Below are 26,039 nucleotides of genomic sequence, written 5' to 3'. Positions count from 1 at the left end.
TCCTGATGCGCAAATCTCCTGCGGTGTACATCCTGCGTCGCACACCCTGCGGTGCAAATAAATTAAACATTTCTTTACAAAAAATAATAATAATGAACTCAAATTCCTAAAAAAACTGTGCGCACACATCCTGCAGCGCACATCTCCTGCTATGTACATCTCCTGCGGCGCACATCTCCTGCGTGCACATCTCCTGCTATGTACATCTCCTGCTGCGCATATCGCCTGCGGCGCACATCTCCTGCTATGTACATCTCCTGCGGCGCACATCTCCTGCGTGCACATCTCCTGCTATGTACATCTCCTGCGGCGCACATCTCCTGGGTGCACATCTCCTGTGGTGCACATCTCCAGTGGCGCACATCTCCTGCTGCGCAAATCTCCTGCGGTGTACATCCTGCACCGCACACCCTGCGGTGCAAATAAATTAAACATTTATTTACAAAAAATAATAATAATTAACTCAAATTCCTAAAAAAACTGTGCGCACACATCCTGCATTGCACATCTCCTGCTTGCACATCTCTTGCGGCGCACATCTCCTGCTATGTATATCTCCTGCGGCGCACATCTCCTGCTATGTACATCTCCTGCTGCGCATATCGCCTGCGGCGCACATCTCCTGCGGTGCACATCTCCGATGGCGCACATCTCCTGCGTGCACATCTCCTGCGGCTCACATCTCCTGCAGCGCACATCTCCTAAGTGCACATCTCCTGCGTGCACATCTCTTGCGGTGCACATCTCCAGTGGCGCACATCTCCTGCTGCGGAAATCTCCTGCGGTGAACATCCTGCGTCGCACACCCTGCGGTGCACATAAATGAAACATTTATTTACAAAAAATAATAATAATTAACTCAAATTCCTAAAAAAACTGTGCGCACACATCCTGTGGCACACATCTCCTGCGGCACTCATCTCCTTCGTGCATATCTCCTGCGGTGCACATCTCCAGTGGCGCACATCTCCTGCTACACAAATCTCCTGCGGTGAAAATCCTGCATCGCACACCCTGCGGTGCACATAAATGAAACATTTATTTACAAAAATATTATTAAATCAAATTAATAAAAAAAACGTGTGCACACACCCTGCTGCGCACATCTCCTGCTGCGCACATCTCCTGCGGTGGACATCTCCTGCGGTGCACATATCCTGCTATGTACATCTCCTGCGTGCTCATCTCCTGCTATGTAAATCTCCTGCGGCGCACATCTCCTGCGTGCACATCTCCTGTGGTGCACATCTCCAGTGGCGCACATCTCCTGCTGCGCAAATCTCCTGAGGTGCACATAAATGAAACATTTATTTACAAAAAATATTAATAATTAACTAAAATTCCTAAAAAAACTGTGCGTACACATCTCCTGCAGTGCACATCTCCTGCTGCGCACATCTCCTGCAGTGCACGTCTCCTGCGGTGCACATCTCCGATGGCGCACATCTCCTGCGGGCACATCTCCTGCGGCGCACATCTCCTGCAGCGCACATCTCCTAAGTGCACATCTCCTGCGTGCACATCTCTTGCGGTGCACATCTCCAGTGGCGCACATCTCCTGCTGCGGAAATCTCCTGCGGTGAACATCCTGCGTCGCACACCCTGCGGTGTACATAAATGAAACATTTATTCACAAAAAATAATAATAATTAACTCAAATTCCTAAAAAAACTGTGCGCACACATCCTGTGGCGCACATCTCCTGCGGCACTCATCTCCTGCGGTGGACATCTCCTGCGGTGCACATATCCTGCTATGTACATCTCCTGCGTGCTCATCTCCTGCTATGTAAATCTCCTGCGGCGCACATCTCCTGCGTGCACATCTCCTGTGGTGCACATCTCCAGTGGCGCACATCTCCTGCTGCGCAAATCTCCTGAGGTGCACATAAATGAAACATTTATTTACAAAAAATAATAATAATTAACTAAAATTCCTAAAAAAACTGTGCGTACACATCTCCTGCAGTGCACATCTCCTGCTGCGCACATCTCCTGCGGTGCACATCTCCTGCTGCGCAAATCTCCTGCAGTGCACGTCTCCTGCGGTGCACATCTCCGATGGCGCACATCTCCTGCGTGCACATCTCCTGCGGCGCACATCTCCTGCAGCGCACATCTCCTAAGTGCACATCTCCTGCGTGCACATCTCTTGCGGTGCACATCTCCAGTGGCGCACATCTCCTGCTGCGGAAATCTCCTGCGGTGAACATCCTGCATCGCACACCCTGCGGTGCACATAAATGAAACATTTATTCACAAAAAATAATAATAATTAACTCAAATTCCTAAAAAAACTGTGCGCACACATCCTGTGGCGCACATCTCCTGCGGCGCATATCTCCTGTGTACACATCTCCTGCGGTGCACATCTCCTGCTGCGCACATCTCCTGCGGTGGACATCTCCTGTGGTGCACATATCCTGCTATGTACATCTCCTAAGTGCTCATCTCCTGCTATGTAAATCTCCTGCGGCGCACATCTCCTGCGGCGCACATCTTCTGCGTGCACATCTCCTGCGGTGCACATCTCCTGCGGTGCACATCTCCTGCTGCGCACATCTCCTGCGGTGCAGATCTCCTGCGGTGCACATATCCTGCTATGTACATCTCCTAAGTGCTCATCTCCTGCTATGTAAATCTCCTGCGGCGCACATCTCCTGCGGCGCACATCTTCTGCGTGCACATCTTCTGCGTGCACATCTCCTGCTGCGCACATCTCCTGCGGTGCAGATCTCCTGCGGTGCACATCTCCTGCTGCGCACATCTCCTGCGGTGCACATCTCCTGTGGTGCACATCTCCAGTGGCGCACATCTCCTGCTGCGCACATCTCCTGCACCGCACACCCTGCGGTGCAAATAAATTAAACATTTATTTACAAAAAATAATAATAATTAACTCAAATTCCTAAAAAAACTGTGCGCACACATCCTGCATTGCACATCTCCTGCTTGCACATCTCTTGCGGCGCACATCTCCTGCTATGTATATCTCCTGCGGCGCACATCTCCTGCTATGTACATCTCCTGATGCGCATATCGCCTGCGGCGCACATCTCCTGCGGTGCACATCTCCGATGGCGCACATCTCCTGCGTGCACATCTCCTGCGGCTCACATCTCCTGCAGCGCACATCTCCTAAGTGCACATCTCCTGCGTGCACATCTCTTGCGGTGCACATCTCCAGTGGCGCACATCTCCTGCTGCGGAAATCTCCTGCGGTGAACATCCTGCGTCGCACACCCTGCGGTGCACATAAATGAAACATTTATTCACAAAAAATAATAATAATTAACTCAAATTCCTAAAAAAACTGTGCGCACACATCCTGTGGCGCACATCTCCTGCGGCACTCATCTCCTGCGGTGGACATCTCCTGCGGTACACATATCCTGCTATGTACATCTCCTGCGTGCTCATCTCCTGCTATGTAAATCTCCTGCGGCGCACATCTCCTGCGTGCACATCTCCTGCGTGCACATCTCCTGTGGTGCACATCTCCAGTGGCGCACATCTCCTGCTGCGCAAATCTCCTGAGGTGCACATAAATGAAACATTTATTTACAAAAAATAATAATAATTAACTAAAATTCCTAAAAAAACTGTGCGTACACATCTCCTGCAGTGCACATCTCCTGCTGCGCACATCTCCTGCGGTGCACATCTCCTGCTGCGCAAATCTCTTGCAGTGCACGTCTCCTGCGGTGCACATCTCCGATGGCGCACATCTCCTGCGTGCACATCTCCTGCGGCGCACATCTCCTGCAGCGCACATCTCCTAAGTGCACATCTCCTGCGTGCACATCTCTTGCGGTGCACATCTCCAGTGGCGCACATCTCCTGCTGCGGAAATCTCCTGCGGTGAACATCCTGCGTCGCACACCCTGCGGTGCACATAAATGAAACATTTATTCACAAAAAATAATAATAATTAACTCAAATTCCTAAAAAAACTGTGCGCACACATCCTGTGGCGCACATCTCCTGCGGCGCATATCTCCTGTGTACACATCTCCTTCGGTGCACATCTCCTGCTGCGCACATCTCCTGCGGTGGACATCTCCTGTGGTGCACATATCCTGCTATGTACATCTCCTAAGTGCTCATCTCCTGCTATGTAAATCTCCTGCGGCGCACATCTCCTGCGGCGCACATCTTCTGCGTGCACATCTCCTGCGGTGCACATCTCCTGCGGTGCACATCTCCTGCTGCGCACATCTCCTGCGGTGCAGATCTCCTGCGGTGCACATATCCTGCTATGTACATCTCCTAAGTGCTCATCTCCTGCTATGTAAATCTCCTGCGGCGCACATCTCCTGCGGCGCACATCTTCTGCGTGCACATCTTCTGCGTGCACATCTCCTGCTGCGCACATCTCCTGCGGTGCAGATCTCCTGCGGTGCACATCTCCTGCTGCGCACATCTCCTGCGGTGCAGATCTCCTGCGGTGCACATCTCCTGCTGCGCACATCTCCTGCGGTGCAGATCTCCTGCGGTGCACATCTCCTGCTGCGCAAATCTCCTGCGGTGTACATCCTGCGTCGCACACCCTGCGGTGCACATAAATGAAACATTTATTTACAAAAAAATATTATTAAATCAAGTTAATAAAAAAAACGTGTGCACACACCCTGCTGCGCACATCTCCTGAGGCGCACATCTCATGCTGCGCACATCTCCTGTGGCGCACATCTCCTGCTATGTACATCTCCTGCTGCGCATATCGCCTGCGGCGCACATCTCCTGCGTGCACATCTCCTGCGGCGAATATCTCCTGCAGCGCACATCTCCTGCGTGCACATCTCCTGCGTGCACATCTCTTGCGGTGCACATCTCCAGTGGCGCACATCTCCTGCTGCGGAAATCTCCTGCGGTGAACATCCTGCGTCGCACACCCTGCGGTGCACATAAATGAAACATTTATTCACAAAAAATAATAATAATTAACTCAAATTCCTAAAAAAACTGTGCGCACACATCCTGTGGCGCACATCTCCTGCGGCACTCATCTCCTGCGGCGCACATCTCCTGCAGCGCACATCTCCTGCAGCGCACATCTCCTAAGTGCACATCTCCTGCGGTGCACATCTCCTGCTGCGCACATCTCCTGCGGTGCAGATCTCCTGCGTTGCACATCTCCTGCGGCGCACATCTCCTGCGGTGCACATCTCCGGTGGCGCATATCGCCTGCGGCGCACATCTCCTGCTATGTACATCTCCTGCTATGTACATCTCCTGCGGCACACATCTCCTGAAGCGCACATCTCCTGCTGCGCATGTAACCCACATGGAGGCGCACACTGGACCAGTATAACCAAGATTCGTAGGGAGGAGTAATTAACAGGAATCAGACACCACAATGAGCAAACAGAACACAGAGTTAGGTTTAAATGAAAACAATTGTATTAACACACAAAATATTTACAACATTGCCGGCATTCAGTTTAGTAAAATTAGAAATGTCTTTTGAAATGGGTGCACCCAGAAAATAAAAGTAATCCTCAAAAAATAGGATGTTCTGCTTAGGGATGGGCGTTCGATTAAATTGTCTTCGTCGATCGTCGGGAGAGTTAATGACGAATTTTCGATTAATCATTAATATTTTCAAGTTCAAAAATTCACTATTTATAAGCTACATTAAAATGCAGTGATGTTTCCTCATTGAGATCTTTATTACAAGATGAACAAAATATGCGCTGCCGTAATCTTAAGCAGCGGAGCCGACAGCTAGAAGCCGGTGCTACTAAACACAACTGACCCTCGTTTTTTTTTCCTCCAAAATAAAATAATAATAATTTAAAAAAACGTAATGTTAAACAACAACTACAAATATATAATACTTAGGTCTGACAGGTTTTGCCAAATGTAACTCAAAACTATCAGACAAGGTACCGAGTCGAGAAAGCTTCATAAAAATAACCAGTAACTCACATTACTGTGATTCCGGTGTTAGCGCTCCCCTCGTCCGTGTCAGACAACGCAGGCTCCTTGTCTCCCGCAGCCTCTGGGATAGCTTCGCAGTGTTGGCAGTGAACCAAGTCCTTTTTTAACTCAAAATGGTCCCACGCAACACTTTGCCGTGACCTCTTCATGTTTATTTTGGAAATGGAACTACACGGTAACTCGCAGCAAGTCGCAGGTAACTGAGTAGGACTGTGGCGTTTTTTTCAAACACTGCCCCCCGTGGTCAAATGTGTAATTAGCGAATTTCTCGATGAAAAAATGATTTCATCGACGACATTCTTAATGGTCAATTAATCGATCGTCGATTAATTATGCCCATCCCTAGTTCTGCTAGATTCAACTGTCGTTTGAGGTCCTCCCCACAGTCTTACCACACTGACAGCAAGGTAGATGAATGCTGGAAGCGCTCCTCAATCCAGGTGCTCAACACGGGTGGCTCGCCATCTCCCTCGTCAGGGAGAGATTCCAATCCAACTCAAAGTTCAAGGGTATCCAGAAAACCCAGCCTGTGTAACATAACACGGCTTATATAGCAACATATGCAAATATTCTTATTCTCTTAACTGTACAGTTCAATTTGATCAATGTCAACATATAATACATTTCAGTACTTAACCCATGAATAAAGGATTACTGTTGTATCATAACATTAACTCTTAATATTAAAGTATAAACAATACTATTAAATTACAATTTTAATGGCAGTGAAACAATATGAATGTTAGATTATTATGCAAACAACCTACAGCTTAACATCAATTACTCACTATATGTGAATATCGGAAGTAAAGCAATGTGAATCATTTTCTTGTCACAACACTGACACCTTGCATTTGTGAATGCAAGCAGCACAATGATGAACAGAAAGCTAATCTCAAAGCTCAAATTCAGCTACATAATCCTTAGCTCTGTACTAAATGTAACTCCCATACATACTCATATTACACATACAAATGTCCACTTTTGTCTCTATAACTAAAGAAATATGAAACATCTTACAGTACACTCAATGGCATAAACACCACGAGGCTATGCTAAGTCATATAGCATTTTGCTACTGTGCCACGTGTGGCCGCTAATTTAGCAGGTGTAACTCACCGGGAAAAGAAAAGAATAAACGGTGCTCTAAGCTGCTCTCCAGGTCCTCTCAGTAGTTGATAAACTTGTTATGGGCTCAAACATACTCTAACTTCTCTTTGTTCAGTATTATATTGAGTACCAGTAGCAGTAATATCGCTCCGTAATTTCAACTTCTCATCAGGCTCCATCTGTCTCCACACTGAACCGCACCTCTCTGACTCGAGTGAGGAGGCGGGACTTAGACCGTTTTACACCAATAACATGCAGTTATTTCACCTTGAACCAATAGGCTCACTTGTTAAGTTTTTTGACCGGTAGAACGCTTCCTGAGCAAAAAGGAAATGACTTAATAATAATAAATTAAATACAGACGAAATAAAACAGAATTGTTAATGAAATAAAAGGAATTCTCAGTAAGGAGGAAATATAAATAATACGGCGCACATCTCCTGCATTGCAAATCTGCTGCGTCACACATCCTGCGTTGCACACCCTGTGGTGCACATGAATAAAACATTTACAAAAAAAATATTATTAAATCACATAAATAATTTAACTGTGCGCACATCTCCTGCGGCGCACATCTCCTCCGGCGCACATCTCCTGCGGTGCACATCTCCAGTGGCGCACATCTCCTGATGCGCAAATCTCCTGCGGTGTACATCCTGCGTCGCACACCCTGCGGTGCAAATAAATTAAACATTTCTTTACAAAAAATAATAATAATGAACTCAAATTCCTAAAAAAACTGTGCGCACACATCCTGCAGCGCACATCTCCTGCTATGTACATCTCCTGCGGCGCACATCTCCTGCGTGCACATCTCCTGCTATGTACATCTCCTGCTGCGCATATCGCCTGCGGCGCACATCTCCTGCTATGTACATCTCCTGCGGCGCACATCTCCTGCGTGCACATCTCCTGCTATGTACATCTCCTGCGGCGCACATCTCCTGGGTGCACATCTCCTGTGGTGCACATCTCCGATGGCGCACATCTCCTGCGGGCACATCTCCTGCGGCGCACATCTCCTGCAGCGCACATCTCCTAAGTGCACATCTCCTGCGTGCACATCTCTTGCGGTGCACATCTCCAGTGGCGCACATCTCCTGCTGCGGAAATCTCCTGCGGTGAACATCCTGCGTCGCACACCCTGCGGTGCACATAAATGAAACATTTATTCACAAAAAATAATAATAATTAACTCAAATTCCTAAAAAAACTGTGCGCACACATCCTGTGGCGCACATCTCCTGCGGCACTCATCTCCTGCGGTGGACATCTCCTGCGGTGCACATATCCTGCTATGTACATCTCCTGCGTGCTCATCTCCTGCTATGTAAATCTCCTGCGGCGCACATCTCCTGCGTGCACATCTCCTGTGGTGCACATCTCCAGTGGCGCACATCTCCTGCTGCGCAAATCTCCTGAGGTGCACATAAATGAAACATTTATTTACAAAAAATAATAATAATTAACTAAAATTCCTAAAAAAACTGTGCGTACACATCTCCTGCAGTGCACATCTCCTGCTGCGCACATCTCCTGCGGTGCACATCTCCTGCTGCGCAAATCTCCTGCAGTGCACGTCTCCTGCGGTGCACATCTCCGATGGCGCACATCTCCTGCGTGCACATCTCCTGCGGCGCACATCTCCTGCAGCGCACATCTCCTAAGTGCACATCTCCTGCGTGCACATCTCTTGCGGTGCACATCTCCAGTGGCGCACATCTCCTGCTGCGGAAATCTCCTGCGGTGAACATCCTGCGTCGCACACCCTGCGGTGCACATAAATGAAACATTTATTCACAAAAAATAATAATAATTAACTCAAATTCCTAAAAAAACTGTGCGCACACATCCTGTGGCGCACATCTCCTGCGGCGCATATCTCCTGTGTACACATCTCCTGCGGTGCACATCTCCTGCTGCGCACATCTCCTGCGGTGGACATCTCCTGTGGTGCACATATCCTGCTATGTACATCTCCTAAGTGCTCATCTCCTGCTATGTAAATCTCCTGCGGCGCACATCTCCTGCGGCGCACATCTTCTGCGTGCACATCTCCTGCGGTGCACATCTCCTGCGGTGCACATCTCCTGCTGCGCACATCTCCTGCGGTGCAGATCTCCTGCGGTGCACATATCCTGCTATGTACATCTCCTAAGTGCTCATCTCCTGCTATGTAAATCTCCTGCGGCGCACATCTCCTGCGGCGCACATCTTCTGCGTGCACATCTTCTGCGTGCACATCTCCTGCTGCGCACATCTCCTGCGGTGCAGATCTCCTGCGGTGCACATCTCCTGCTGCGCACATCTCCTGCGGTGCAGATCTCCTGCGGTGCACATCTCCTGCTGCGCAAATCTCCTGCAGTGCACGTTTCCTGCGTGCACATCTCCTGCTATGTACATCTCCTGCGGCGCAAATGTCCTGCGTGCACATCTCCTGCGGTGCACATCTCCAGTGGCACACATCTCCTGCTGCGCAAATCTCCTGCGGTGTACATCCTGCGTCGCACACCCTGCGGTGCACATAAATGAAACATTTATTTACAAAAAAATATTATTAAATCAAGTTAATAAAAAAAACGTGTGCACACACCCTGCTGCGCACATCTCCTGAGGCGCACATCTCATGCTGCGCACATCTCCTGTGGCGCACATCTCCTGCTATGTACATCTCCTGCTGCGCATATCGCCTGCGGCGCACATCTCCTGCGTGCACATCTCCTGCGGCGAATATCTCCTGCAGCGCACATCTCCTGCGTGCACATCTCCTGCGTGCACATCTCTTGCGGTGCACATCTCCAGTGGCGCACATCTCCTGCTGCGGAAATCTCCTGCGGTGAACATCCTGCGTCGCACACCCTGCGGTGCACATAAATGAAACATTTATTCACAAAAAATAATAATAATTAACTCAAATTCCTAAAAAAACTGTGCGCACACATCCTGTGGCGCACATCTCCTGCGGCACTCATCTCCTGCGGCGCACATCTCCTGCAGCGCACATCTCCTGCAGCGCACATCTCCTAAGTGCACATCTCCTGCGGTGCACATCTCCTGCTGCGCACATCTCCTGCGGTGCAGATCTCCTGCGTTGCACATCTCCTGCGGCGCACATCTCCTGCGGTGCACATCTCCGGTGGCGCATATCGCCTGCGGCGCACATCTCCTGCTATGTACATCTCCTGCTATGTACATCTCCTGCGGCACACATCTCCTGAAGCGCACATCTCCTGCTGCGCATGTAACCCACATGGAGGCGCACACTGGACCAGTATAACCAAGATTCGTAGGGAGGAGTAATTAACAGGAATCAGACACCACAATGAGCAAACAGAACACAGAGTTAGGTTTAAATGAAAACAATTGTATTAACACACAAAATATTTACAACATTGCCGGCATTCAGTTTAGTAAAATTAGAAATGTCTTTTGAAATGGGTGCACCCAGAAAATAAAAGTAATCCTCAAAAAATAGGATGTTCTGCTTAGGGATGGGCGTTCGATTAAATTGTCTTCGTCGATCGTCGGGAGAGTTAATGACGAATTTTCGATTAATCATTAATATTTTCAAGTTCAAAAATTCACTATTTATAAGCTACATTAAAATGCAGTGATGTTTCCTCATTGAGATCTTTATTACAAGATGAACAAAATATGCGCTGCCGTAATCTTAAGCAGCGGAGCCGACAGCTAGAAGCCGGTGCTACTAAACACAACTGACCCTCGTTTTTTTTTCCTCCAAAATAAAATAATAATAATTTAAAAAAACGTAATGTTAAACAACAACTACAAATATATAATACTTAGGTCTGACAGGTTTTGCCAAATGTAACTCAAAACTATCAGACAAGGTACCGAGTCGAGAAAGCTTCATAAAAATAACCAGTAACTCACATTACTGTGATTCCGGTGTTAGCGCTCCCCTCGTCCGTGTCAGACAACGCAGGCTCCTTGTCTCCCGCAGCCTCTGGGATAGCTTCGCAGTGTTGGCAGTGAACCAAGTCCTTTTTTAACTCAAAATGGTCCCACGCAACACTTTGCCGTGACCTCTTCATGTTTATTTTGGAAATGGAACTACACGGTAACTCGCAGCAAGTCGCAGGTAACTGAGTAGGACTGTGGCGTTTTTTTCAAACACTGCCCCCCGTGGTCAAATGTGTAATTAGCGAATTTCTCGATGAAAAAATGATTTCATCGACGACATTCTTAATGGTCAATTAATCGATCGTCGATTAATTATGCCCATCCCTAGTTCTGCTAGATTCAACTGTCGTTTGAGGTCCTCCCCACAGTCTTACCACACTGACAGCAAGGTAGATGAATGCTGGAAGCGCTCCTCAATCCAGGTGCTCAACACGGGTGGCTCGCCATCTCCCTCGTCAGGGAGAGATTCCAATCCAACTCAAAGTTCAAGGGTATCCAGAAAACCCAGCCTGTGTAACATAACACGGCTTATATAGCAACATATGCAAATATTCTTATTCTCTTAACTGTACAGTTCAATTTGATCAATGTCAACATATAATACATTTCAGTACTTAACCCATGAATAAAGGATTACTGTTGTATCATAACATTAACTCTTAATATTAAAGTATAAACAATACTATTAAATTACAATTTTAATGGCAGTGAAACAATATGAATGTTAGATTATTATGCAAACAACCTACAGCTTAACATCAATTACTCACTATATGTGAATATCGGAAGTAAAGCAATGTGAATCATTTTCTTGTCACAACACTGACACCTTGCATTTGTGAATGCAAGCAGCACAATGATGAACAGAAAGCTAATCTCAAAGCTCAAATTCAGCTACATAATCCTTAGCTCTGTACTAAATGTAACTCCCATACATACTCATATTACACATACAAATGTCCACTTTTGTCTCTATAACTAAAGAAATATGAAACATCTTACAGTACACTCAATGGCATAAACACCACGAGGCTATGCTAAGTCATATAGCATTTTGCTACTGTGCCACGTGTGGCCGCTAATTTAGCAGGTGTAACTCACCGGGAAAAGAAAAGAATAAACGGTGCTCTAAGCTGCTCTCCAGGTCCTCTCAGTAGTTGATAAACTTGTTATGGGCTCAAACATACTCTAACTTCTCTTTGTTCAGTATTATATTGAGTACCAGTAGCAGTAATATCGCTCCGTAATTTCAACTTCTCATCAGGCTCCATCTGTCTCCACACTGAACCGCACCTCTCTGACTCGAGTGAGGAGGCGGGACTTAGACCGTTTTACACCAATAACATGCAGTTATTTCACCTTGAACCAATAGGCTCACTTGTTAAGTTTTTTGACCGGTAGAACGCTTCCTGAGCAAAAAGGAAATGACTTAATAATAATAAATTAAATACAGACGAAATAAAACAGAATTGTTAATGAAATAAAAGGAATTCTCAGTAAGGAGGAAATATAAATAATACGGCGCACATCTCCTGCATTGCAAATCTGCTGCGTCACACATCCTGCGTTGCACACCCTGTGGTGCACATGAATAAAACATTTACAAAAAAAATATTATTAAATCACATAAATAATTTAACTGTGCGCACATCTCCTGCGGCGCACATCTCCTCCGGCGCACATCTCCTGCGGTGCACATCTCCAGTGGCGCACATCTCCTGATGCGCAAATCTCCTGCGGTGTACATCCTGCGTCGCACACCCTGCGGTGCAAATAAATTAAACATTTCTTTACAAAAAATAATAATAATGAACTCAAATTCCTAAAAAAACTGTGCGCACACATCCTGCAGCGCACATCTCCTGCTATGTACATCTCCTGCGGCGCACATCTCCTGCGTGCACATCTCCTGCTATGTACATCTCCTGCTGCGCATATCGCCTGCGGCGCACATCTCCTGCTATGTACATCTCCTGCGGCGCACATCTCCTGCGTGCACATCTCCTGCTATGTACATCTCCTGCGGCGCACATCTCCTGGGTGCACATCTCCTGTGGTGCACATCTCCAGTGGCGCACATCTCCTGCTGCGCAAATCTCCTGCGGTGTACATCCTGCACCGCACACCCTGCGGTGCAAATAAATTAAACATTTATTTACAAAAAATAATAATAATTAACTCAAATTCCTAAAAAAACTGTGCGCACACATCCTGCATTGCACATCTCCTGCTTGCACATCTCTTGCGGCGCACATCTCCTGCTATGTATATCTCCTGCGGCGCACATCTCCTGCTATGTACATCTCCTGCTGCGCATATCGCCTGCGGCGCACATCTCCTTCGGTGCACATCTCCGATGGCGCACATCTCCTGCGTGCACATCTCCTGCGGCTCACATCTCCTGCAGCGCACATCTCCTAAGTGCACATCTCCTGCGTGCACATCTCTTGCGGTGCACATCTCCAGTGGCGCACATCTCCTGCTGCGGAAATCTCCTGCGGTGAACATCCTGCGTCGCACACCCTGCGGTGCACATAAATGAAACATTTATTTACAAAAAATAATAATAATTAACTCAAATTCCTAAAAAAACTGTGCGCACACATCCTGTGGCACACATCTCCTGCGGCACTCATCTCCTTCGTGCATATCTCCTGCGGTGCACATCTCCAGTGGCGCACATCTCCTGCTACACAAATCTCCTGCGGTGAAAATCCTGCATCGCACACCCTGCGGTGCACATAAATGAAACATTTATTTACAAAAATATTATTAAATCAAATTAATAAAAAAAACGTGTGCACACACCCTGCTGCGCACATCTCCTGCTGCGCACATCTCCTGCGGTGGACATCTCCTGCGGTGCACATATCCTGCTATGTACATCTCCTGCGTGCTCATCTCCTGCTATGTAAATCTCCTGCGGCGCACATCTCCTGCGTGCACATCTCCTGTGGTGCACATCTCCAGTGGCGCACATCTCCTGCTGCGCAAATCTCCTGAGGTGCACATAAATGAAACATTTATTTACAAAAAATATTAATAATTAACTAAAATTCCTAAAAAAACTGTGCGTACACATCTCCTGCAGTGCACATCTCCTGCTGCGCACATCTCCTGCGGTGCACATCTCCTGCTGCGCAAATCTCCTGCAGTGCACGTCTCCTGCGGTGCACATCTCCGATGGCGCACATCTCCTGCGGGCACATCTCCTGCGGCGCACATCTCCTGCAGCGCACATCTCCTAAGTGCACATCTCCTGCGTGCACATCTCTTGCGGTGCACATCTCCAGTGGCGCACATCTCCTGCTGCGGAAATCTCCTGCGGTGAACATCCTGCGTCGCACACCCTGCGGTGCACATAAATGAAACATTTATTCACAAAAAATAATAATAATTAACTCAAATTCCTAAAAAAACTGTGCGCACACATCCTGTGGCGCACATCTCCTGCGGCACTCATCTCCTGCGGTGGACATCTCCTGCGGTGCACATATCCTGCTATGTACATCTCCTGCGTGCTCATCTCCTGCTATGTAAATCTCCTGCGGCGCACATCTCCTGCGTGCACATCTCCTGTGGTGCACATCTCCAGTGGCGCACATCTCCTGCTGCGCAAATCTCCTGAGGTGCACATAAATGAAACATTTATTTACAAAAAATAATAATAATTAACTAAAATTCCTAAAAAAACTGTGCGTACACATCTCCTGCAGTGCACATCTCCTGCTGCGCACATCTCCTGCGGTGCACATCTCCTGCTGCGCAAATCTCCTGCAGTGCACGTCTCCTGCGGTGCACATCTCCGATGGCGCACATCTCCTGCGTGCACATCTCCTGCGGCGCACATCTCCTGCAGCGCACATCTCCTAAGTGCACATCTCCTGCGTGCACATCTCTTGCGGTGCACATCTCCAGTGGCGCACATCTCCTGCTGCGGAAATCTCCTGCGGTGAACATCCTGCGTCGCACACCCTGCGGTGCACATAAATGAAACATTTATTCACAAAAAATAATAATAATTAACTCAAATTCCTAAAAAAACTGTGCGCACACATCCTGTGGCGCACATCTCCTGCGGCGCATATCTCCTGTGTACACATCTCCTGCGGTGCACATCTCCTGCTGCGCACATCTCCTGCGGTGGACATCTCCTGTGGTGCACATATCCTGCTATGTACATCTCCTAAGTGCTCATCTCCTGCTATGTAAATCTCCTGCGGCGCACATCTCCTGCGGCGCACATCTTCTGCGTGCACATCTCCTGCGGTGCACATCTCCTGCGGTGCACATCTCCTGCTGCGCACATCTCCTGCGGTGCAGATCTCCTGCGGTGCACATATCCTGCTATGTACATCTCCTAAGTGCTCATCTCCTGCTATGTAAATCTCCTGCGGCGCACATCTCCTGCGGCGCACATCTTCTGCGTGCACATCTTCTGCGTGCACATCTCCTGCTGCGCACATCTCCTGCGGTGCAGATCTCCTGCGGTGCACATCTCCTGCTGCGCACATCTCCTGCGGTGCAGATCTCCTGCGGTGCACATCTCCTGCTGCGCAAATCTCCTGCAGTGCACGTTTCCTGCGTGCACATCTCCTGCTATGTACATCTCCTGCGGCGCAAATGTCCTGCGTGCACATCTCCTGCGGTGCACATCTCCAGTGGCACACATCTCCTGCTGCGCAAATCTCCTGCGGTGTACATCCTGCGTCGCACACCCTGCGGTGCACATAAATGAAACATTTATTTACAAAAAAATATTATTAAATCAAGTTAATAAAAAAAACGTGTGCACACACCCTGCTGCGCACATCTCCTGAGGCGCACATCTCATGCTGCGCACATCTCCTGTGGCGCACATCTCCTGCTATGTACATCTCCTGCTGCGCATATCGCCTGCGGCGCACATCTCCTGCGTGCACATCTCCTGCGGCGAATATCTCCTGCAGCGCACATCTCCTGCGTGCACATCTCCTGCGTGCACATCTCTTGCGGTGCACATCTCCAGTGGCGCACATCTCCTGCTGCGGAAATCTCCTGCGGTGAACATCCTGCGTCGCACACCCTGCGGTGCACATAAATGAAACATTTATTCACAAAAAATAATAATAATTAACTCAAATTCCTAAAAAAACTGTGCGCACACATCCTGTGGCGCACATCTCCTGCGGCACTCATCTCCTGCGGCGCACATCTCCTGCAGCGCACATCTCCTGCAGCGCACATCTCCTAAGTGCACATCTCCTGCGGTGCACATCTCCTGCTGCGCACATCTCCTGCGGTGCAGATCTCCTGCGTTGCACATCTCCTGCGGCGCACATCTCCTGCGGTGCACATCTCCGGTGGCGCATATCGCCTGCGGCGCACATCTCCTGCTATGTACATCTCCTGCTATGTACATCTCCTGCGGCACACATCTCCTGAAGCGCACATCTCCTGCTGCGCATGTAACCCACATGGAGGCGCACACTGGACCAGTATAACCAAGATTCGTAGGGAGGAGTAATTAACAGGAATCAGACACCACAATGAGCAAACAGAACACAGAGTTAGGTTTAAATGAAAACAATTGTATTAACACACAAAATATTTACAACATTGCCGGCATTCAGTTTAGTAAAATTAGAAATGTCTTTTGAAATGGGTGCACCCAGAAAATAAAAGTAATCCTCAAAAAATAGGATGTTCTGCTTAGGGATGGGCGTTCGATTAAATTGTCTTCGTCGATCGTCGGGAGAGTTAATGACGAATTTTCGATTAATCATTAATATTTTCAAGTTCAAAAATTCACTATTTATAAGCTACATTAAAATGCAGTGATGTTTCCTCATTGAGATCTTTATTACAAGATGAACAAAATATGCGCTGCCGTAATCTTAAGCAGCGGAGCCGACAGCTAGAAGCCGGTGCTACTAAACACAACTGACCCTCGTTTTTTTTTCCTCCAAAATAAAATAATAATAATTTAAAAAAACGTAATGTTAAACAACAACTACAAATATATAATACTTAGGTCTGACAGGTTTTGCCAAATGTAACTCAAAACTATCAGACAAGGTACCGAGTCGAGAAAGCTTCATAAAAATAACCAGTAACTCACATTACTGTGATTCCGGTGTTAGCGCTCCCCTCGTCCGTGTCAGACAACGCAGGCTCCTTGTCTCCCGCAGCCTCTGGGATAGCTTCGCAGTGTTGGCAGTGAACCAAGTCCTTTTTTAACTCAAAATGGTCCCACGCAACACTTTGCCGTGACCTCTTCATGTTTATTTTGGAAATGGAACTACACGGTAACTCGCAGCAAGTCGCAGGTAACTGAGTAGGACTGTGGCGTTTTTTTCAAACACTGCCCCCCGTGGTCAAATGTGTAATTAGCGAATTTCTCGATGAAAAAATGATTTCATCGACGACATTCTTAATGGTCAATTAATCGATCGTCGATTAATTATGCCCATCCCTAGTTCTGCTAGATTCAACTGTCGTTTGAGGTCCTCCCCACAGTCTTACCACACTGACAGCAAGGTAGATGAATGCTGGAAGCGCTCCTCAATCCAGGTGCTCAACACGGGTGGCTCGCCATCTCCCTCGTCAGGGAGAGATTCCAATCCAACTCAAAGTTCAAGGGTATCCAGAAAACCCAGCCTGTGTAACATAACACGGCTTATATAGCAACATATGCAAATATTCTTATTCTCTTAACTGTACAGTTCAATTTGATCAATGTCAACATATAATACATTTCAGTACTTAACCCATGAATAAAGGATTACTGTTGTATCATAACATTAACTCTTAATATTAAAGTATAAACAATACTATTAAATTACAATTTTAATGGCAGTGAAACAATATGAATGTTAGATTATTATGCAAACAACCTACAGCTTAACATCAATTACTCACTATATTTGAATATCGGAAGTAAAGCAATGTGAATCATTTTCTTGTCACAACACTGACACCTTGCATTTGTGAATGCAAGCAGCACAATGATGAACAGAAAGCTAATCTCAAAGCTCAAATTCAGCTACATAATCCTTAGCTCTGTACTAAATGTAACTCCCATACATACTCATATTACACATACAAATGTCCACTTTTGTCTCTATAACTAAAGAAATATGAAACATCTTACAGTACACTCAATGGCATAAACACCACGAGGCTATGCTAAGTCATATAGCATTTTGCTACTGTGCCACGTGTGGCCGCTAATTTAGCAGGTGTAACTCACCGGGAAAAGAAAAGAATAAACGGTGCTCTAAGCTGCTCTCCAGGTCCTCTCAGTAGTTGATAAACTTGTTATGGGCTCAAACATACTCTAACTTCTCTTTGTTCAGTATTATATTGAGTACCAGTAGCAGTAATATCGCTCCGTAATTTCAACTTCTCATCAGGCTCCATCTGTCTCCACACTGAACCGCACCTCTCTGACTCGAGTGAGGAGGCGGGACTTAGACCGTTTTACACCAATAACATGCAGTTATTTCACCTTGAACCAATAGGCTCACTTGTTAAGTTTTTTGACCGGTAGAACGCTTCCTGAGCAAAAAGGAAATGACTTAATAATAATAAATTAAATACAGACGAAATAAAACAGAATTGTTAATGAAATAAAAGGAATTCTCAGTAAGGAGGAAATATAAATAATACGGCGCACATCTCCTGCATTGCAAATCTGCTGCGTCACACATCCTGCGTTGCACACCCTGTGGTGCACATGAATAAAACATTTACAAAAAAAATATTATTAAATCACATAAATAATTTAACTGTGCGCACATCTCCTGCGGCGCACATCTCCTCCGGCGCACATCTCCTGCGGTGCACATCTCCAGTGGCGCACATCTCCTGATGCGCAAATCTCCTGCGGTGTACATCCTGCGTCGCACACCCTGCGGTGCAAATAAATTAAACATTTCTTTACAAAAAATAATAATAATGAACTCAAATTCCTAAAAAAACTGTGCGCACACATCCTGCAGCGCACATCTCCTGCTTTGTACATCTCCTGCGGCGCACATCTCCTGCGTGCACATCTCCTGCTATGTACATCTCCTGCTGCGCATATCGCCTGCGGCGCACATCTCCTGCTATGTACATCTCCTGCGGCGCACATCTCCTGCGTGCACATCTCCTGCTATGTACATCTCCTGCGGCGCACATCTCCTGGGTGCACATCTCCTGTGGTGCACATCTCCAGTGGCGCACATCTCCTGCTGCGCAAATCTCCTGCGGTGTACATCCTGCACCGCACACCCTGCGGTGCAAATAAATTAAACATTTATTTACAAAAAATAATAATAATTAACTCAAATTCCTAAAAAAACTGTGCGCACACATCCTGCATTGCACATCTCCTGCTTGCACATCTCTTGCGGCGCACATCTCCTGCTATGTATATCTCCTGCGGCGCACATCTCCTGCTATGTACATCTCCTGCTGCGCATATCGCCTGCGGCGCACATCTCCTGCGGTGCACATCTCCGATGGCGCACATCTCCTGCGTGCACATCTCCTGCGGCTCACATCTCCTGCAGCGCACATCTCCTAAGTGCACATCTCCTGCGTGCACATCTCTTGCGGTGCACATCTCCAGTGGCGCACATCTCCTGCTGCGGAAATCTCCTGCGGTGAACATCCTGCGTCGCACACCCTGCGGTGCACATAAATGAAACATTTATTCACAAAAAATAATAATAATTAACTCAAATTCCTAAAAAAACTGTGCGCACACATCCTGTGGCGCACATCTCCTGCGGCACTCATCTCCTGCGGTGGACATCTCCTGCGGTACACATATCCTGCTATGTACATCTCCTGCGTGCTCATCTCCTGCTATGTAAATCTCCTGCGGCGCACATCTCCTGCGTGCACATCTCCTGCGTGCACATCTCCTGTGGTGCACATCTCCAGTGGCGCACATCTCCTGCTGCGCAAATCTCCTGAGGTGCACATAAATGAAACATTTATTTACAAAAAATAATAATAATTAACTAAAATTCCTAAAAAAACTGTGCGTACACATCTCCTGCAGTGCACATCTCCTGCTGCGCACATCTCCTGCGGTGCACATCTCCTGCTGCGCAAATCTCTTGCAGTGCACGTCTCCTGCGGTGCACATCTCCGATGGCGCACATCTCCTGCGTGCACATCTCCTGCGGCGCACATCTCCTGCAGCGCACATCTCCTAAGTGCACATCTCCTGCGTGCACATCTCTTGCGGTGCACATCTCCAGTGGCGCACATCTCCTGCTGCGGAAATCTCCTGCGGTGAACATCCTGCGTCGCACACCCTGCGGTGCACATAAATGAAACATTTATTCACAAAAAATAATAATAATTAACTCAAATTCCTAAAAAAACTGTGCGCACACATCCTGTGGCGCACATCTCCTGCGGCGCATATCTCCTGTGTACACATCTCCTTCGGTGCACATCTCCTGCTGCGCACATCTCCTGCGGTGGACATCTCCTGTGGTGCACATATCCTGCTATGTACATCTCCTAAGTGCTCATCTCCTGCTATGTAAATCTCCTGCGGCGCACATCTCCTGCGGCGCACATCTTCTGCGTGCACATCTCCTGCGGTGCACATCTCCTGCGGTGCACATCTCCTGCTGCGCACATCTCCTGCGGTGCAGATCTCCTGCGGTGCACATATCCTGCTATGTACATCTCCTAAGTGCTCATCTCCTGCTATGTAAATCTCCTGCGGCGCACATCTCCTGCGGCGCACATCTTCTGCGTGCACATCTTCTGCGTGCACATCTCCTGCTGCGCACATCTCCTGCGGTGCAGATCTCCTGCGGTGCACATCTCCTGCTGCGCACATCTCCTGCGGTGCAGATCTCCTGCGGTGCACATCTCCTGCTGCGCAAATCTCCTGCGGTGTACATCCTGCGTCGCACACCCTGCGGTGCACATAAATGAAACATTTATTTACAAAAAAATATTATTAAATCAAGTTAATAAAAAAAACGTGTGCACACACCCTGCTGCGCACATCTCCTGAGGCGCACATCTCATGCTGCGCACATCTCCTGTGGCGCACATCTCCTGCTATGTACATCTCCTGCTGCGCATATCGCCTGCGGCGCACATCTCCTGCGTGCACATCTCCTGCGGCGAATATCTCCTGCAGCGCACATCTCCTGCGTGCACATCTCCTGCGTGCACATCTCTTGCGGTGCACATCTCCAGTGGCGCACATCTCCTGCTGCGGAAATCTCCTGCGGTGAACATCCTGCGTCGCACACCCTGCGGTGCACATAAATGAAACATTTATTCACAAAAAATAATAATAATTAACTCAAATTCCTAAAAAAACTGTGCGCACACATCCTGTGGCGCACATCTCCTGCGGCACTCATCTCCTGCGGCGCACATCTCCTGCAGCGCACATCTCCTGCAGCGCACATCTCCTAAGTGCACATCTCCTGCGGTGCACATCTCCTGCTGCGCACATCTCCTGCGGTGCAGATCTCCTGCGTTGCACATCTCCTGCGGCGCACATCTCCTGCGGTGCACATCTCCGGTGGCGCATATCGCCTGCGGCGCACATCTCCTGCTATGTACATCTCCTGCTATGTACATCTCCTGCGGCACACATCTCCTGAAGCGCACATCTCCTGCTGCGCATGTAACCCACATGGAGGCGCACACTGGACCAGTATAACCAAGATTCGTAGGGAGGAGTAATTAACAGGAATCAGACACCACAATGAGCAAACAGAACACAGAGTTAGGTTTAAATGAAAACAATTGTATTAACACACAAAATATTTACAACATTGCCGGCATTCAGTTTAGTAAAATTAGAAATGTCTTTTGAAATGGGTGCACCCAGAAAATAAAAGTAATCCTCAAAAAATAGGATGTTCTGCTTAGGGATGGGCGTTCGATTAAATTGTCTTCGTCGATCGTCGGGAGAGTTAATGACGAATTTTCGATTAATCATTAATATTTTCAAGTTCAAAAATTCACTATTTATAAGCTACATTAAAATGCAGTGATGTTTCCTCATTGAGATCTTTATTACAAGATGAACAAAATATGCGCTGCCGTAATCTTAAGCAGCGGAGCCGACAGCTAGAAGCCGGTGCTACTAAACACAACTGACCCTCGTTTTTTTTTCCTCCAAAATAAAATAATAATAATTTAAAAAAACGTAATGTTAAACAACAACTACAAATATATAATACTTAGGTCTGACAGGTTTTGCCAAATGTAACTCAAAACTATCAGACAAGGTACCGAGTCGAGAAAGCTTCATAAAAATAACCAGTAACTCACATTACTGTGATTCCGGTGTTAGCGCTCCCCTCGTCCGTGTCAGACAACGCAGGCTCCTTGTCTCCCGCAGCCTCTGGGATAGCTTCGCAGTGTTGGCAGTGAACCAAGTCCTTTTTTAACTCAAAATGGTCCCACGCAACACTTTGCCGTGACCTCTTCATGTTTATTTTGGAAATGGAACTACACGGTAACTCGCAGCAAGTCGCAGGTAACTGAGTAGGACTGTGGCGTTTTTTTCAAACACTGCCCCCCGTGGTCAAATGTGTAATTAGCGAATTTCTCGATGAAAAAATGATTTCATCGACGACATTCTTAATGGTCAATTAATCGATCGTCGATTAATTATGCCCATCCCTAGTTCTGCTAGATTCAACTGTCGTTTGAGGTCCTCCCCACAGTCTTACCACACTGACAGCAAGGTAGATGAATGCTGGAAGCGCTCCTCAATCCAGGTGCTCAACACGGGTGGCTCGCCATCTCCCTCGTCAGGGAGAGATTCCAATCCAACTCAAAGTTCAAGGGTATCCAGAAAACCCAGCCTGTGTAACATAACACGGCTTATATAGCAACATATGCAAATATTCTTATTCTCTTAACTGTACAGTTCAATTTGATCAATGTCAACATATAATACATTTCAGTACTTAACCCATGAATAAAGGATTACTGTTGTATCATAACATTAACTCTTAATATTAAAGTATAAACAATACTATTAAATTACAATTTTAATGGCAGTGAAACAATATGAATGTTAGATTATTATGCAAACAACCTACAGCTTAACATCAATTACTCACTATATGTGAATATCGGAAGTAAAGCAATGTGAATCATTTTCTTGTCACAACACTGACACCTTGCATTTGTGAATGCAAGCAGCACAATGATGAACAGAAAGCTAATCTCAAAGCTCAAATTCAGCTACATAATCCTTAGCTCTGTACTAAATGTAACTCCCATACATACTCATATTACACATACAAATGTCCACTTTTGTCTCTATAACTAAAGAAATATGAAACATCTTACAGTACACTCAATGGCATAAACACCACGAGGCTATGCTAAGTCATATAGCATTTTGCTACTGTGCCACGTGTGGCCGCTAATTTAGCAGGTGTAACTCACCGGGAAAAGAAAAGAATAAACGGTGCTCTAAGCTGCTCTCCAGGTCCTCTCAGTAGTTGATAAACTTGTTATGGGCTCAAACATACTCTAACTTCTCTTTGTTCAGTATTATATTGAGTACCAGTAGCAGTAATATCGCTCCGTAATTTCAACTTCTCATCAGGCTCCATCTGTCTCCACACTGAACCGCACCTCTCTGACTCGAGTGAGGAGGCGGGACTTAGACCGTTTTACACCAATAACATGCAGTTATTTCACCTTGAACCAATAGGCTCACTTGTTAAGTTTTTTGACCGGTAGAACGCTTCCTGAGCAAAAAGGAAATGACTTAATAATAATAAATTAAATACAGACGAAATAAAACAGAATTGTTAATGAAATAAAAGGAATTCTCAGTAAGGAGGAAATATAAATAATACGGCGCACATCTCCTGCATTGCAAATCTGCTGCGTCACACATCCTGCGTTGCACACCCTGTGGTGCACATGAATAAAACATTTACAAAAAAAATATTATTAAATCACATAAATAATTTAACTGTGCGCACATCTCCTGCGGCGCACATCTCCTCCGGCGCACATCTCCTGCGGTGCACATCTCCAGTGGCGCACATCTCCTGATGCGCAAATCTCCTGCGGTGTACATCCTGCGTCGCACACCCTGCGGTGCAAATAAATTAAACATTTCTTTACAAAAAATAATAATAATGAACTCAAATTCCTAAAAAAACTGTGCGCACACATCCTGCAGCGCACATCTCCTGCTATGTACATCTCCTGCGGCGCACATCTCCTGCGTGCACATCTCCTGCTATGTACATCTCCTGCTGCGCATATCGCCTGCGGCGCACATCTCCTGCTATGTACATCTCCTGCGGCGCACATCTCCTGCGTGCACATCTCCTGCTATGTACATCTCCTGCGGCGCACATCTCCTGGGTGCACATCTCCTGTGGTGCACATCTCCAGTGGCGCACATCTCCTGCTGCGCAAATCTCCTGCGGTGTACATCCTGCACCGCACACCCTGCGGTGCAAATAAATTAAACATTTATTTACAAAAAATAATAATAATTAACTCAAATTCCTAAAAAAACTGTGCGCACACATCCTGCATTGCACATCTCCTGCTTGCACATCTCTTGCGGCGCACATCTCCTGCTATGTATATCTCCTGCGGCGCACATCTCCTGCTATGTACATCTCCTGCTGCGCATATCGCCTGCGGCGCACATCTCCTGCGGTGCACATCTCCGATGGCGCACATCTCCTGCGTGCACATCTCCTGCGGCTCACATCTCCTGCAGCGCACATCTCCTAAGTGCACATCTCCTGCGTGCACATCTCTTGCGGTGCACATCTCCAGTGGCGCACATCTCCTGCTGCGGAAATCTCCTGCGGTGAACATCCTGCGTCGCACACCCTGCGGTGCACATAAATGAAACATTTATTTACAAAAAATAATAATAATTAACTCAAATTCCTAAAAAAACTGTGCGCACACATCCTGTGGCACACATCTCCTGCGGCACTCATCTCCTTCGTGCATATCTCCTGCGGTGCACATCTCCAGTGGCGCACATCTCCTGCTACACAAATCTCCTGCGGTGAAAATCCTGCATCGCACACCCTGCGGTGCACATAAATGAAACATTTATTTACAAAAATATTATTAAATCAAATTAATAAAAAAAACGTGTGCACACACCCTGCTGCGCACATCTCCTGCTGCGCACATCTCCTGCGGTGGACATCTCCTGCGGTGCACATATCCTGCTATGTACATCTCCTGCGTGCTCATCTCCTGCTATGTAAATCTCCTGCGGCGCACATCTCCTGCGTGCACATCTCCTGTGGTGCACATCTCCAGTGGCGCACATCTCCTGCTGCGCAAATCTCCTGAGGTGCACATAAATGAAACATTTATTTACAAAAAATATTAATAATTAACTAAAATTCCTAAAAAAACTGTGCGTACACATCTCCTGCAGTGCACATCTCCTGCTGCGCACATCTCCTGCGGTGCACATCTCCTGCTGCGCAAATCTCCTGCAGTGCACGTCTCCTGCGGTGCACATCTCCGATGGCGCACATCTCCTGCGGGCACATCTCCTGCGGCGCACATCTCCTGCAGCGCACATCTCCTAAGTGCACATCTCCTGCGTGCACATCTCTTGCGGTGCACATCTCCAGTGGCGCACATCTCCTGCTGCGGAAATCTCCTGCGGTGAACATCCTGCGTCGCACACCCTGCGGTGCACATAAATGAAACATTTATTCACAAAAAATAATAATAATTAACTCAAATTCCTAAAAAAACTGTGCGCACACATCCTGTGGCGCACATCTCCTGCGGCACTCATCTCCTGCGGTGGACATCTCCTGCGGTGCACATATCCTGCTATGTACATCTCCTGCGTGCTCATCTCCTGCTATGTAAATCTCCTGCGGCGCACATCTCCTGCGTGCACATCTCCTGTGGTGCACATCTCCAGTGGCGCACATCTCCTGCTGCGCAAATCTCCTGCGGTGTACATCCTGCACCGCACACCCTGCGGTGCAAATAAATTAAACATTTATTTACAAAAAATAATAATAATTAACTCAAATTCCTAAAAAAACTGTGCGCACACATCCTGCA

This window comes from Pleuronectes platessa, chromosome 23 (assembly GCF_947347685.1).
Source record: "Pleuronectes platessa chromosome 23, fPlePla1.1, whole genome shotgun sequence".
NCBI lineage: Eukaryota > Metazoa > Chordata > Actinopteri > Pleuronectiformes > Pleuronectidae > Pleuronectes > Pleuronectes platessa.
Note: the sequence above shows the minus strand (reverse complement) of the source record.